This window comes from Trachymyrmex cornetzi, unplaced genomic scaffold, assembly GCF_001594075.2.
Source record: "Trachymyrmex cornetzi isolate Tcor2-1 unplaced genomic scaffold, Tcor1.1 scaffold15, whole genome shotgun sequence".
In the NCBI taxonomy this organism is placed as follows: Eukaryota; Metazoa; Arthropoda; class Insecta; order Hymenoptera; family Formicidae; genus Trachymyrmex; species Trachymyrmex cornetzi.
The window spans coordinates 64,121-79,980 of record NW_017296091.1 but is presented as its reverse complement, the minus strand read 5'-3'; the positions used below and the strand labels follow the sequence as shown (position 1 = coordinate 79,980).

The following is a 15,860-nucleotide window of genomic DNA, read 5'->3' as shown; positions in this document are numbered from 1 at the left end:
TTCCGAACATATTTCGATTTATTTTATTTCCAATAATTTTTGTGACTTTCTCGTTGACGATTCCGCGTCAATAATTATATTTATATTATATTAAACTTTCATATTGTAAGATAATTATACAAAATAAGAAAAAAAAAGAATGCAGACGAGTTACAAAACGCCTCGACAGACATACCGATAAATAATACTGAGGTTTCACGAGTAGTTATAAAACAGTAGCGGAACGAGTCGATCTTAGAATTATCTTCTGCATATTCCATTCGAGAGAGAAAGAGAGAGAAAGAGATAATTTCACGCTTGGTTGACCACTGTTTGTATATTCGGAAACCTGCTTACGCAGCCTTGACTTTATGAACGCCATACGTGATATGGCCGCTTCACAGGTTAACATTACCTGTAGAATAATTAGAGTGATTCGAATGCACTTGCGTGAAGAGTTCATTCCAATTATATATATTAAATCTCAAATAGTATTTGCCATTTATTATAATTATTAATACATTATTAATGCGTGCATAAAATTACAAGTTACATTCTTTTTCAATTTTACGAAAATTTACTCCATTCCCTTCTCTGTTTAGTTTTCATCTCATCACATATAATAAAATTAAATCTGATTTTATTAAGCTAAAATCTGTTTGCCATTCGAATCTCATTTGGCAAAAAAAAAAAAAAGAGAAAATATCGTTCTATAAAATGACATTACATAATTAATGAAATAGAGATTTGTGCGAGTTGCTAATAAAAGATTAGCTTAGCGTAACGACATTTGTGTGTGAGATGTACGATTGAATATATTTCAGTTAAACCACGGAGCGACCTTCTCTTCTTTTACCTTCTCTTCTTTTACTCGTTCTCCAAACAATGAATACAATACGACGTGATGTCGCAGACAAAACGCGCGCGCGCGAAACAATGAACTCAGAAAAAAAGGAAGCTGAATTTGACGGAGCGAGAGGCCGGTAAAAAACTGCGCTGAAAGCAAGAGCAGTTTCTCGAAGTCGCCAAACGAATCACAAAGTCCCTCGAATATTAATTTCTGTGATTTTCGACACGTCTCTCTTTCTCTTTCTTTGTCTTTCGGTAAAAAATTGCAGAAATTATTTTCACATTTTACGTAGTTATATATTAATGTTTTCATTTCCCCTGATTTTTATATATCTTTTGGAATAAGATAATTAGATATTTTCGTAACTATAATATATTTTCTCAATTCTTAATTTCATTCGGTAAATATCTTGATAAAAACTACCAACTATCAAGCATTAACAAATTAGTGACTAATACACCGTAATGCTATTATAATGTAGATACCTAATAACATACTATTTTACATTTACATAGTAAAAAGGATATTTGCATTTATAAAGTTACAATCGGCTTTGAGTGTCAAAGTTAAACGGAAATGTTACGCACAGCAACTCGAACATTCGTTCGATAAGACACGCTGAGGTAATCTTACACTGTTAATTTTGCTGCAGCTGACGCAGGAAAATTCCGCACGCTCGCAACTACGACAGCCACGCGGAAATGGTCACAACTCGAGATTTTCATGTGTCACTCGGTTGAAACATTCATGCAATACAACTCGCAATGCTAGGCTTGAAGTATTGCGGCAATTCTGTCTCGGAAATCGTCTCGTGTAAGTGCTTCTTGCGTGAAAAAAACTTACTGTTCAAAAATAAAATATTAATACCAATTACTTTTGTAATACTGTAATGTTGGTTCCTCATTTCTAAATATTTCTCATTACTTTTTTATAGAGACTTTCTAATAAGAGTCTGGATACGAGAAAGCTAATTTTGATTGGTCCGCTATTTTTTTTTAACCATTTTTAAGTGAGAGAGAAATAGATTAGAACAGAACAGAAAGAGAAAGAGACAGTCAATGTACGTCTCCTCTCTCGTAGATTTTTATTAAAAATCTACTATCCCTCCTGCATACAAAACTATGACTCGTGTCCAGACTCTTATCGGAAGGTCTCTACTTTTTTTTGTAATTGATATGATTACTCAAATTTTTTTTACTTCATACAGCTCCGTCGAAATCCTGTCGAGAATTTCTTTGATTATTCTCGCTTACTCTCGCATTGCATTCTGTTGCCGCGTTGCCGCGTTGCCGCTTAAGTTTGGAAAAACACGTGGCGACAGCCCCGACGACATGGCTGATGGCCGTTGCGACGGCCCCCATTTCGAACACGGAGCGATTAAGTAACGAAGCACGCTCGTCCGCTTCGCTCAGTCCCTCTCTCCTTCCCTCCTACCTCTCACTCCTCCGTTCACCCCGTGCACGAGAATAAATTCACCCTGTACGGGTCGCGCGGGGATCGATACGCACGATTATTTCGGGAACTCGCCCCGTTGTCGTCCCTCGAGAACCGACAAGCGGCTAAGCTTGGGAGGAGAGCGAGCGAGGGAGAGCGATCGAAGAGAAAGAGAAAGAGAAAGAGCCCTTCTCGCTCTCACTCCCCTTTCTCTCCGTGAAACAGCGAAGGCTGCGCGAGAGATAGCAACGCTCAGGAAAGATCGCCATCGCGCGAGCACTCGCGTAGCAGCGACGACAACGACGCGCGTGCGGCAGCTACGTTTTCCGGATCGATTTCCGTCGTTGAAACGCGCGTCGCAGGTCATCGCGGCGACACGGTTCTTTGTCCTCCATCGTATACCTTTTGCTCGTCGAGTCGTTTAAGTCGTTTTCTCGCGCGAACGAATCCGAGGCTCCCACGATACGAACGTCATTGCGTGACCGAGCTGGGGTCTCGTAATAAGGGACTAAAAATCATCCGAAGGCGTAACTACAACCGGCGGGCCTCCTCGTCCTGCGCTTTGTAACTTTCATCAATTTAACGAAGACGAGAAAGGGAGAAAGAGAACGCATGTACAATATTACCGTTTACATTGCCGATAATTGTATAGTTATTTCATTTATTTAATTATTTGTGACGCTAGTAAACAACGTAGTATTACGATTACGTGCCATTTTGTGAAAGTTGGCACATTTTCACATTAGAGTATCATATAATAAGAGTGATAAGTTTGCAACGCTTTCCCGTAATCCCTTTGTGCATGTTCGTACATTTCGAAATTAATATGAGCAACTTTTCTCGTGGTTAAATAATAAAGTTGGAACACGGCTATTCCTCAAACTCGTCCAAATATGTTACACTGATACACACTTATAGAAGTGTTTCATCGAGGCGTACAATCCTCTATCCGAAACGCCAATCGTCTTTCTAACGAGCGAATTGTAATTCACAATCGAAATGTTGTATGTATGTCAAATTTCTTTAATGTTTTTTCTCAGCATGCATGTTATTTCAAAATCATTTGGTAAGGAGAGAAAGGGGATCGTCAAAGAAACGCGTATGACGCTCGTCGGGTAATCTCGTCGGATTTATAGAGCGTAATGAAAGACTGCCGGATATCTAAGTTAAGAAATGCTCGAGGAATTCTTTGTTACAGTCTTTAATCTCTTGTGATTCTCTCTTGGAAAATAATTTCTTAATTTCTTCTTAATTTTGATAAATATGTAAACCGATGCAAAATATTAAGCTTCCGTTTTAAAAACAGCTTTAATATCTTATTACGATTATATGAAGGGTCTTCTATTTATAGTAGATTCATAAATATTATAAATATAGTATATAATTATTGTTTATATATAATAATAAATAAAATTATTTTAAAAGCCTTATTCACACACAAAAATTTTATATCTACCGTTCCGATGATAAAAGTTAATATATATTGTAAAAATGAATCAAGTCATAAATACGTCTTCATTCATAATGTGCTAGCTAGTAGACTTGACGATTCATGGTTTCTTTATTCATGTATGCTAATTGCGGTGTACAGATTACGCCGGTCACGAGATTCGGTAGATATCGCGGTGAACTAATCGAATGCAACAGTCGATATCGATTCTTATACGTGCGTATATTACTAAACATGTGTTTTAAATTGTATTTATAATTATATAATTAGACATTATCGACGATTACAGAGACTATTTCATAATTAGAAATAGCAATATTTCCAAATGGAATTTTTCTCTCAAAATATCTCATATTTCCACATATTTTTCGAATTCGTTGACCAAGAGGAATCGTATAATTCCAGTGAATTAAATTTTCGACGATCATATAAATAGAGAAAAATGTGTAAATGAATAAAGATTATTTCTGCAAATGAAGATAGATATCATTTCCTCACGTTTACATTTAAATAGCTAAAGTCAATAATTAATTAATTTCAGACTGTCAATTGACGCGCTATAAGAAATTCAATATTTGATAACGAATTCACGAATTCACAATATTAAATCGCGCGCACAGACAATCGAGTGTGCAATGCTCGTAGATTCGGATATAGGGAGAGATCTCTCATCTTTGTCGTCGATCACGAAGGCTAACGTTCGTACATTACACGTTGCCACTTTTCATAGCCGATAAATATCAGCTGCGTCCACCATGGCGTTCTTCGCCTTTGGCGATTAGTCACGTTTCGATTTCGTGAGACGATCGACCGCTGCGCGAAATGGGCCGCCTGCTAAGCAACGCGTTTTAAACGGCCGTTCATGGCCTGCGAACCTACTACGTGTGTCCACGTAAATTTTCGTTTCAACAAGCTCGGCTCTTTCGTGTTTACTCAAGACTTGACATCTCCATTATTGTAAAAATAATTATTTAATCTCGGATACTGTTGACAATATTAAATAGATTAAAGTATACTTTTAGTAACATAAAGAAATCGATACACAGTTATAATTGATTTCTTACAAACCGGATAATATCAGTAATGATTGAATGATAACATTTACGTTCCGCGTATCTAAAGCAATTGCATTATCAGTCAGCTGTTGAGCAAGTGATTAATCGTGTCGTTGTGCATTTATTTGTGCGTACGACTTCACGACTAGAGATATGAGACGCGACGTGTTTTCCAACCGTACTTTCCGGAATTTCGGACAGAAAATCGACAATGCACGAAATCATCCATCATCGAACGCCGAGATATTCAGTTAATTTTTTTATTGCTATCAGCGTGTCGTGGAGTGTTAAAGCAAGTCGTCTCTGCGCGTTGATTACAACGTGAATGCAATTTAAAACGAAAACTTCAACTGAATGAGAGATTATAGTCGCGCGCGCGGCCTTCTGTCACGTTATCGACCGCTTAATCACCACCAAGGCGCACCTATCACCGATAACGTGCGGTCTGTATGCGTGGCTCCGTATATTCCTCCGACACGACAAGACGCGACCTTCCCGCGCCGACAAAAACAAAAAGAGAAGATAGAATTTAATAACCTAAAGACTAAAGACATATAGAACACGAACTGCGCCGTCCGTGTGCAAAATCGATCGACAAAAATGAGAGAACGCAAAGATGGCCACCAGTCTCTATCTCTTACCGTTCAACCAATCATCTTAGAAAAACAGGGAGATTGAATGTCTTCATGCTCCCTCTCTCTCGTTTTTGTTGACTATTTTTGATATTCTATATCTTTGCTAAAGGCAGTTGCAAACGATGCGTTCACTTGACAAATATTCCAGCCAAATATCTATACGAATCATCCATGTTTGCCGAATATTTGAGGAATGAAAGCATCTCCTTTTTCCCATCGAACGTGTTTCGTCGTAATTAAAGTTAGTTTTCTCGTAAAATACGATTTTTCATTTCTTTATTTTTACTAACAATAAGTTTGAAATATATATATATATAGTTCCCATTCAGATGATCTACTTAACGACTTGCTATCATAGTTGCAAGGTTAATTCGATATCGCCGCGTCATTGTGAGACCTACAAAAAAAAAAAAAAAGAGCGAGAACACAGCGAGTCTCTGGCGAACGATTCACGATACCGATTACGATTCGCAACCGAGACAAACATCGATCGGACGGGCAAGGTAATCGACGATATACTCGGATACGACTCATCGGGAGGCGAGACGTGTGTACTCATCGATCAAACCGCAGCAGTGTGCTTCTCCCGTGTTAAGCTTAGATCCACAGCTAAGCAGAAATGTGTACGGTTCACGCACGGTTTATGGATTATGCATAATCTACATAGATCATGTAATAAGTTCACGTAGACGTTGCGCATGTTGCTACCCGATACAGCAATAGCGAACAGCATCACGTTACAGAGCTTTATGCGAATCGCAAACTTGCAGACCAGGGCGTAATTTCCGGCGACAGACAAAATTCTTTTCTATTTGTTCTGAGTATACATAAAATATGCGTGTGTGAATACACAAAACGGTTTTATCGCTACAAATTATTCATAAATTTATTACTTCGTAAATTTAATTTAATTTTTTATTTAATTATGTACATGTATGCAATTTTGATTATTTATACACACACCAATGAAAGTGAAGTTACTGTCAATATGCATTTGACCTATTTCCTGAAGAAATGTATGTAATTTATAAATATTAGAACAAACACGTTTTTACTTTTAACAAACGTGCAAAGTTAATTCTTCCAACTTTGATACTTATTATGTATTATCCTAAATATAAACTTATTTCACTATCAATCAAATGAGCACTTGTAGTAAAGAACGAAATATCACAAGAGCAAAGCTACGAGGATAAAATAGTCGTTACTAAGCGAGTCGATCGTTTTGGAAGCGTCTCTGAATTTCCCTTACGAGCGCATCGAGATTCTTGCGTTAAATGTTCCACCGGGGAAAAACGACGTGGAAAGACGAAAAACGAGAAAGAGAGACCCGACCACAACTTCTCGACTGTCGCAAGAAGTGCCCTCGCAGTTCGCGAAACGGCGCACATCTCTCGCTACTTGCCGCCCGATTTAGGTCGTTAACGGTAAAACGCCGCAAGGAAGCCGCTCCGCGAAACCGAGGCAGATCCGTTACCGATGATGGCTCTCGATTTTGCCGGCTTAGTGAGAACGACGAAAAGGTCTGTAGATGCATCTCGCAAGAATTGTACGGCGGACGGTGTTGTCTTTTTATCGCTCGACATTTCAGAAATGAATTTGCAGGAAAACTAATGAAACTTGACTCTCCCGACACAGTAACGTGAATTTTAACTCTTCCCTCAACAAAAAGGATCTTCTAGAAACAGAGAAAATTTTTTATTGTTCTACATTACAAAAATATGAAAAAATTCTAATATACTTGTCAAAACTTTAACAAGTTCTTATCACCATAGAAGTCAGATTGTTTACTTTACATAATTTATCTACTAGAATTCTTACAATCTCACAGAATCTTACAAAAATATAAATGATACCTTTAAAGATTTGAAACAATTGACAATTGCCGATGTAAATGCCGAAAGTTAAAGCCTCGAATCTAACCAAGAGATGTAAAAGAGTTTTATGAAGAAATATCTGTCGACTCTTCACAGTCATATATTGCGTACAAATCATTATTTGAATAATATAATTATGTTCTAGAAAAGTGTCAACTTGAATTATTGCAGTATAGTATCAAAACCACGCAAGGATCGATCTAATAAGAAAAAAGCCACTTCGTCCTAGAATAAATCTGCAGTACCGCAGTGACGTACTATATACAAGAATCAACCCCTTGCCCTTCAGACTATTTCAGATCCGCGTTACAACGGCGGATGCATAATAATTCGGTAATGTCGGGCTTCCGTAACACAGGTTTGCTGCACGTAACGCTCGCGAGTTACGTAAGTGCGGAAAAGCGTTAATCAGAGTCGATATATCAACGATGGATAAGGCGTCCATTACTTCTCGCGTGGCCTTTTCCACGAGATTGCTACCTCGATCCTTGCGCACGTATAGTAGAGAAGCATCGGGAAAGATTTCCGCGGAGAATCGAACCGCGATCGCTAACGAACGCGTTTTTCTCGCGCGACACGTCTAATTACTCACCGCGCCGTTCCCTCGAGGACGAGCTTCCTCGAAGGACGCGCGAAACGATCCGTTACGCCATTGCGTTACCGGCATTAACCAAATTACTCGATATCATTTGATGACTTTGCCTCGCACTGCGCCTGGGAATATTTAGGATCTCTCTCATTAAATGTCGCTTAGCGTTAACCGTGGCCAATTTAATTTCACCTACACATTTTTACCTAAAGATTACAATTTTACCTAAAGGTGTGAAGTAGCGATAATAAATCGACGTACCTCAAACTAGTCAGTCTGCAAGGTATTTACGTAATACTTAATAGTAAACGTTAAAATACGAAATTGTACAGGAATTATCCAAACGTATTATTTTTGTCACATGGCTTAACAAAAACAATGCCTCGACTAATAGCATTTACTAAATGACTTAACTAATGACAATTTATTAAAGACTCTTCGACCTGTATGACAATGATGTAGAATAATTTAGGGGAAAAAACAAAAAACAAATGGACCGACAGATTGGAGTTAAACGACGTCAAAATCTAAAGTGTCTGGAACGAGCGAAAGAGAGAAGGGAGAAACGAAAATAATGTCCTGTTTCTCTTTTTCTACGAGTACTTTTCGTTCACGTGCACTACCGTATGAATGCGTAATGGAACGACCGAATGCATGCGCTACGATGGAAATGCAAACATACATATTTCACTTGCAGTGCGTGCATTCGTTCATTCGTTCGTCCTTTCCTTGACGTCATCATATAGCATAATGCACACGGGTGACAAATAATCATTTGTTTCGTAGAAAGAAGTGACTGCGAAAGTTATGCATTCGCTTTCCTTATTTTTCTTTAAAGCTTCAATATTCTACTAGATAGATGATGCTGCATTTATCGGAATGTAGTCACGATCGCGAATACCGCTTACTTGCTTACACTCCGATTTTTCATTTTACTTCCCGTGATTCATCTCTTCTTGAAAGAATTTTAATAAATACCGAGAGAGAGAAACACGTACGAAATTTTAATAAATATTTGTTTCAATATAGTGCCAAGTGAATATTTACTAAATACAAACATTTTTTTTTATTTTAGTACAAGAATGTATTATATTTTATTTAATTATTATATTTCTTTATTCAGCAAATATTTATGTTCTATAAATAAATGTTATATTAGTACTATCTAAACAATTTTCTTTCAAATTTAGTATATTTTTCTTTCAGTGTACTCATTAAAATTCTATCAATTGCTGTTCTAATTAAAATGTTGCTCCATTTAGAGTTTAAAAAAATACTTTATTTTTCGAAAAGTTGCTAATTTTATGTGTCGCTTCCACCAACGTAACAAATTATCACATTCTTTGAAATTGTGAGATAAATTTAAGTAGAATATAAATTACCGTCTATTTAAAATCGTTACGTACGTTACTTTTAAAACAACTTTTCGAATTTGTTCTACAAGTTGACTCATAAACTGACGTTACTCCGCCAATTACTTAGTTGCTCCGAGATTTTAATTCGACAAGTCCGCGATAGAGATCCTCAAATTAACCGAATTATAATTCCGTTTGACTTCATTTGGAATAAAGTAGGTATGCGGTTGAGAAACTGCGTGACGACGATACGCAAATATCGCGACAAAGTTTTCGATCGTAAAAAGGACCGCGATGATAGTTATCGCTATTACAAAAAAAAACCGATATCTCGCTGCGTCGTGCAAAATATCGCGTCGCTCTTCGCGACCGGCACGTACCTCAACCGAAATAACTCGGAGCACTATCTTCGTAACGTTTCGACGAATTCGCGGGACGGCGCGAGACGGCCGTAAACCGTCAAGGTGAGCGAAAGAGAGATGAAGGAAGGGAAAAAAAAAGAAGAATTACACTTAGTACAAAACTCACAGGAGAGAACTTCCTGCAGCAGCGTCCGGGCTCTCCTTCCCACTCTCCTTGGACTCCCGCGAGGTCGCCGGGGCCGTTTACTCCTGGAACGCACAAACGCGCCGTGTCACCTTCCGCGTTTTCACGAGAGTTCGTCGTCGGGCATCACCGTCGGCCGCTCTCTCACTCCGTGGGACTTGCACACGCCGCGCCGTGCCGCGCCGGCCGACGAAAACCGAAATGGGAACGTCGGGTCGAGTCGGATCGCGTCGCGTTGCGTTGCGTCGCGCCGCGCCGCGCCGCGTCGTTGCGTGGTGTTGCGTCGCGTTGTGTGTCGCGTCGCGTCGTCCGGTCGCTCGCGAACGGCGAGTGTCTCTATCTCTCTCTTTCTTTTTTATTCTCTTCCTCTATAATTCCCGAACACCGCTATTCCGTCAACACGATTCCATTCCCGTCCGCGTCACTCCGCTTACTCCGGGATATCCCCGTTACGTTGTCACGTACGCTGAAAAACGCACCGATCGTATAGGCTCACTCGAGTTACGCGTCACGAAGAAGGGAAGACCTTCGAGAAGAGGAGGGGCGCCCCGCGCACTCCGCGCCCAAACGAGTAATACGAACCGGTGAATCTCCGCGCGACAAGAACAAGAGACGGAGAGAGAAGCGAAAGGAAAAAAAAACTTTTGCCTCACACTGTCTTCACATTCTCCTTTTCTTCACTCCGTTGTCTCGGTCTCGTTTGATGTCCCGACGCGATGTAACGAACGAGCGCGAATAGATCGCACAGAGGATAATCTATTGTTTCTATCTCTCTGTCTTCGCGCGTCAAACTTCTATCTCTATTTCTCTCTCTCTCTCTCTTTCCCCCCGCGCACTTTCGACGCACTGCAGTAGATGGACAGATAACACACGTAACGTTACTGCACGTATATATCGCGTTGCGCGTGCGACGCGACAGATGAACTCGCACTCGACTGTCGCTCAGCCGACTCAGCTCCGCTCGCGTTTGTCCGCCCGAGAATCACCGGAGGAGGCCGTGCACGGTCACACGTCTCTCGCGCTCGACACGTCCGGACGTCGCGGGCGCCGATGGCGGAGTGACAGCGGAGTGAACCGGTGGCGCCGCGAGCACCGACGGTGGCGCCCTCGTCAACTTTAAACGGCCGCCCACTGGCGCGGGTCGCGAAACGCGCGCGCGCCTACACACACACACCCACGTATAGACAAGTGCGCGCGCGCGACGCTCTTCGAAGATCGGAATACCACGGAACCGGAATACACGCACGCACGCACGCACGCATGCACGCACACCGACGCGCCGAAAAGCCGCGCGCGCGGATACGACAGCTACACTCCGCCGAATCTATAATGGATATTCGCACCGACGGACCACCTGGCCCACCGCCGGTCTCTCTCCCTCTCCCCACGTTCCTACACCATCCAACGGGTGTCCACCGATACACACCGACGCGATCGCGGCAACGCCGTTTCGCTTCCCTTCCTCCTCCAGTCTCTGCCCTTCGTCCAAACTCCGATTGCGTCGTCGTCGTCGTCGTCGTCGTCGTCGTCGTTACAACGCGCGCGATTGAAGGCGCATACGGAGCGAAGGGGAAAGGGGTGTAAAGGGGGAACACACCGTCGGGGTTGTCACGACGTTTGGCAAAAGTTCGATGTCGGGGTAATATTCTGATCGGTTTCGACATAATTCGCCTGTGTGCCCGCATCTCGTTGGCGACGCGATCGCGGAAATAGAGTACGCTCGGAGAGAAAAAAATTGGTTCGCCGAGGCGTACATTGAGTTATTTACATTTTCCATTGGAAGCGCGCGCGCGTATCCAATAAAACAAATCCCGTATTAGAACTGAGAGTCGATTCTTTATTCAAATGTTTTTCAAGTAAACACCGGCAAAAATGTATTTGCGAGCTTGATTAATTAATCGTATTTACAACGTGCCTCGTAGAACTCGTCAAAATACGGTAATAAACGCAATTATACGGATTTGGCCGTATTTTTGCGATTCTAATTCCGATCGCTTTTAAGCGCCAACGGAAGCGGAATGTACGAAAAACTTGCGCTCAGACGTATGTACATACGTGTGACGTATGTACATACGTGTGACGTATGTGTGTAGGTATGCATGTACGACCGCTGAACTAAACATAAAATTATTTACGGTGCGAAAATATTACACAGTAAAAAATATTTTGTAGTTGTGTTCAAACCCTAGTCCTTGTTAAAATTTTTGCGTTGAATTTTTAACATATCCGAGTGTTAATTTAACATAATGTAATTGTGTAATTTGAACATTTTGTATAAAATTAATATTCAACATTTCTCTCTCTTAGTGCAAAAATAATATAATTTATAAGCAAGTAAACAGTTAACATAAAAATAATGGATTGTATTTTAAAATGTAAATTCTAAGATAAAAACGAACAAAATGTGTTAATTTAATGTATTATAAATACTAATTTTACTGGAGAATATGCTTCCACATCAGTTTGTAAGCAAATTGTGTCAGTGTTATATTTCGTGTTAATGTTTTACATAATGTTTGTATTATTTTCATATATATTTCATGTTAAATTAACACAAAAATGTGGATGGAAATTTGTGAAATGTGTTAAATTTAAGATAAATTTTTCGTGTATTTTTTATTAGCAATGAGGTTGTAAGATATCGGCGTGATTAGTTATATATAGAAGAATAATTTGTGCAGGGTTATTATCCGTCCTCTTTTCCCCGTTTTCCTTTTTAGGAGACGTCTGGGACGATTTTTCAAAAAGCATCCAGGTTTTCAGGAAATTTTCTAAATATTTTATTTTAACTTCTCCCGCGCTATTCTGTATTAGATCTAATTTAAAATAAGTATAGTAACTATAAAAAACTAATTAATCACAATCGAATGTGGAGAATAATCGGCTATGATTGGCCAATTTTTTACGCCAAATTAGAATCACTAATGAACAATTAGGGAAACGTTATTAGTACTATTTCCATCATTCTATCCTTGTTTTATGCCTAATGAATGACAAAGATAGAAACACACAAATTGCATTAATAACGTCTTTCCAAACGCACCCTAGACGTGAAATAATTATTTATTGGCTGTTTCGACTAATTTTACTAATCTATACACACATTTTTACACTTCCACTTGCAAGGAAACTGTCCGGGATATTCGGAGGTTTTGGCTTGTAAGTTCTAGTTTTGCAAATTTTGATATGGCAACTCTATGCATACCTGATCACGATCCCGTACCAATCGCGCCTCCGTCTCACTTCGGCGACAAAATGGCTGACGTACGCGAGAATTTCCGACGCATATAGATCATCGACACCGCATATAGATCATCGACACCGCGACGATACCTGCAGGTGTACGACGCCGATCGTACGCTACATCTAATACGCTTGATACGACGTATTAAGGTCTAGCATTTCACCCACGCCCGGTGAGATTTACTTTCCGAGACGGTAATAATCGCGAGAAATACGGAGCGCGTTAAGAAGTCGAGCGTGTCATCGCGACGCGTTTCGTGAACTGACCGCGATTCAAAATTCATCGAAACGCGGCGTCACGATTGTCGAATTTCCGTAACGGTCGGACCAATTACGTCGCACCGTTCGAATCTACCCGTATTATGTCGCATTTCGAATCTAATAGCAAATTCGGTTGAGCGCGTTAGAGTGCATTGGTGCATATTAAAACCGTTGTACACTGTTTTAATCTAAATGTAAAAACAAAATGCAAATATTTTGAATTATAAAGTACATATTTTGTCTAACAGCACAATAAAATATTGACAATTTCACGGTTCAACCCAGTTTTACACATCTTTATGTCATAAAATGTTCATTAACATTAGATTATTAAATATTGTTATAAAAATGCTTATTAGCATCAAAAATTATTAAATTGCTAAAATTAATAAATTATTAATTTATTAAATTATTAAATTATTTGTTTAATTAATAAATGATATTACTATTCTGATTCTGTACATAATTGCGTTTCAAGATCGAAAAATTTCGCGCAGTTTACAGAATCAAATATAAATTCACACAGAAATATTTAAACACTAATATCCGCTTTAACCGAATATAAAATTTCTCTTATTTAAATCAGATTTATTCTCGGTATCTAAATTTATATCATATAATAATTTTTATGTCAATTTATATACAGCTTTAATATGTAACTGTCCAATCAAATTTGCTATTACATATTTTAAGATCTTAAGCCTGTTTTAGATTATCTATTCCTTTTTTTTCCGTTTCTTCGAGGTGTCTTCGTTCTATGTAGGTGCGTGAAATGCAATTAATATCCATTTCTATTACTGCAGAGATTAACTTTAATCTCGGTTTAATTTACTCTTTATTTTTTTCTAAATACTTAAAACTAGAAAAAAGTAAAAAATAAGTTAAATCGAGAAACAGTTCATCTGCATTGATAGAAATGGACAATAATTGCACTTCATGTACCTATAACGTAAAGCAAGAACGTCACAAAAGAAGAAACAAGGAAAAAACAAAAACGTAATCAACCTGAAACGAAGCTTAAAATGCCGAAATAAAATTCGAAATGTTTCAATACAAATCGGAGAAATGATCGAGAGAAGGTGTATCATAAAAAACGCAATCGATGCAGCTAATTGTAGAATGATGTAAATAAATAAATGTAAAAATAATGAAGATACGAAACGCGAAGCAGAAATAATAAAAGTCGAGACTCGTTATTATTTATTAATAAATATTCAGGCAACCGCCGGATATAACGTTCGAGACAACATACCGCAACGTAGCAATGTATATAAAAAGTCTCAGTTTCCAATACACGCAAATAATGTATCTCGCTTTTGTTTTTCACGCAATATTATTTAGTAATCATTTTGGAGTTATTTTGATGTTATTTTGATATACATAAGGACTTGGATATGTCATAGAAGAGAAATTACTGTAATAAGGTCTAGTCAGTTTAGTTCCAAAATATCATTTGGAAAAAAGGAAGCCATTATAGTGATATTTCGTTTGAAAGAATAGATTAGCGAGAAGCCATTATAGCGGTGCGTAGTAACCAAAGGCCCCAAAGGGTTAAATGTACTCGGTTTTCTACACGATATAATATCTACAAAAAAACTTAGCTTCACGTGTGTCACGTGCCTCGCGCGAACGTCGCCGCCTGGCGATCTCGCATTGCGCGACAACTCGTGATGTCATATTTCATTTTCAATTCCTCTGACCCGTATCTTATAAATTATGCAACACAGTGGGATCCGTGATAAAAACCTATTTGTCGAAGTTGCACGGCTACATGCTGAAAATATACGATCCCCCCGGCCTCGAGTAAGCGCGGCAAGTTGGATACAAGAGACCGTGGCTATTCAACACATGATTTCGGCTCGGAATGAGAAAACGGCGGCAGGTAACTTGTGGATGATGAAGGACGAAACAGAATCCTCTCCACGGAAAGTTATCAGGTCCTCTCAAAGAAGCCGTTAATCGATGCCGCAATTACCGCGTAGCAAAATCGTTAAGACTCTTTTTATCCGATTATATTCGGCCGTGTATATAACGGCGATACAGAAGTTTAATCATCCATCTTACGTTGATCGACGACAGGTCTCTCATTCTCAACGGAGACTGTTTACAACACGGCGTACTTTGAATACGTTAAATGTTAATGCCGAGTCGCGTGTGGCAAAGGGAAGTTTATGATAAAACTTACCGCGACAACTTCTCGTGGTTATTTCGAAGACGTGTCACTTTGGCGTCGTCACGCTCGCGGCGCGCAGGTATTTTACGGCGAACCGTAATTATTTCTGCAATTCTATTTCCAGTAATTCTACGTTAATTGCAATTATTTTCTCAGCCCCTGTTTATTTCTCCCAAAATAAACACCCCGAAAATTACGTCGTTACGGGTAATGAGTTAAGCTACTGCAGTCAGGTCCAAAGCTACATTTACATAGATTTACATGACTATTGCGAGCGATTACGCGATTATTCGAGAACGTCGGATGAATTTTTGTTTTTCGGTTAACATCGTTGTTTGTCGCGCTTGGTAATTAAATGTAAACATTATTCGCTTTTTTCTCCTGCATCGCGATATCGCGATTAACGTCTCGAC

General features: G+C 39.3%; 1 protein-coding gene across 1 annotated transcript in view; it reads right to left on the bottom strand.

Moving 5' to 3' along the window:
* LOC108758039 (bromodomain adjacent to zinc finger domain protein 2B) overlaps nt 1-10,814 on the bottom strand; it is a 156,194-nt gene extending 145,380 nt beyond the window's left edge. Inside the window, exon 1 of the mRNA XM_018502777.1 lies at nt 9,753-10,814. The gene's annotated coding sequence lies outside the window, so the exon portion shown is untranslated. The remainder of the gene's footprint in view (nt 1-9,752) is intronic.
* Nucleotides 10,815-15,860: the final 5,046 nt, after the last annotated feature.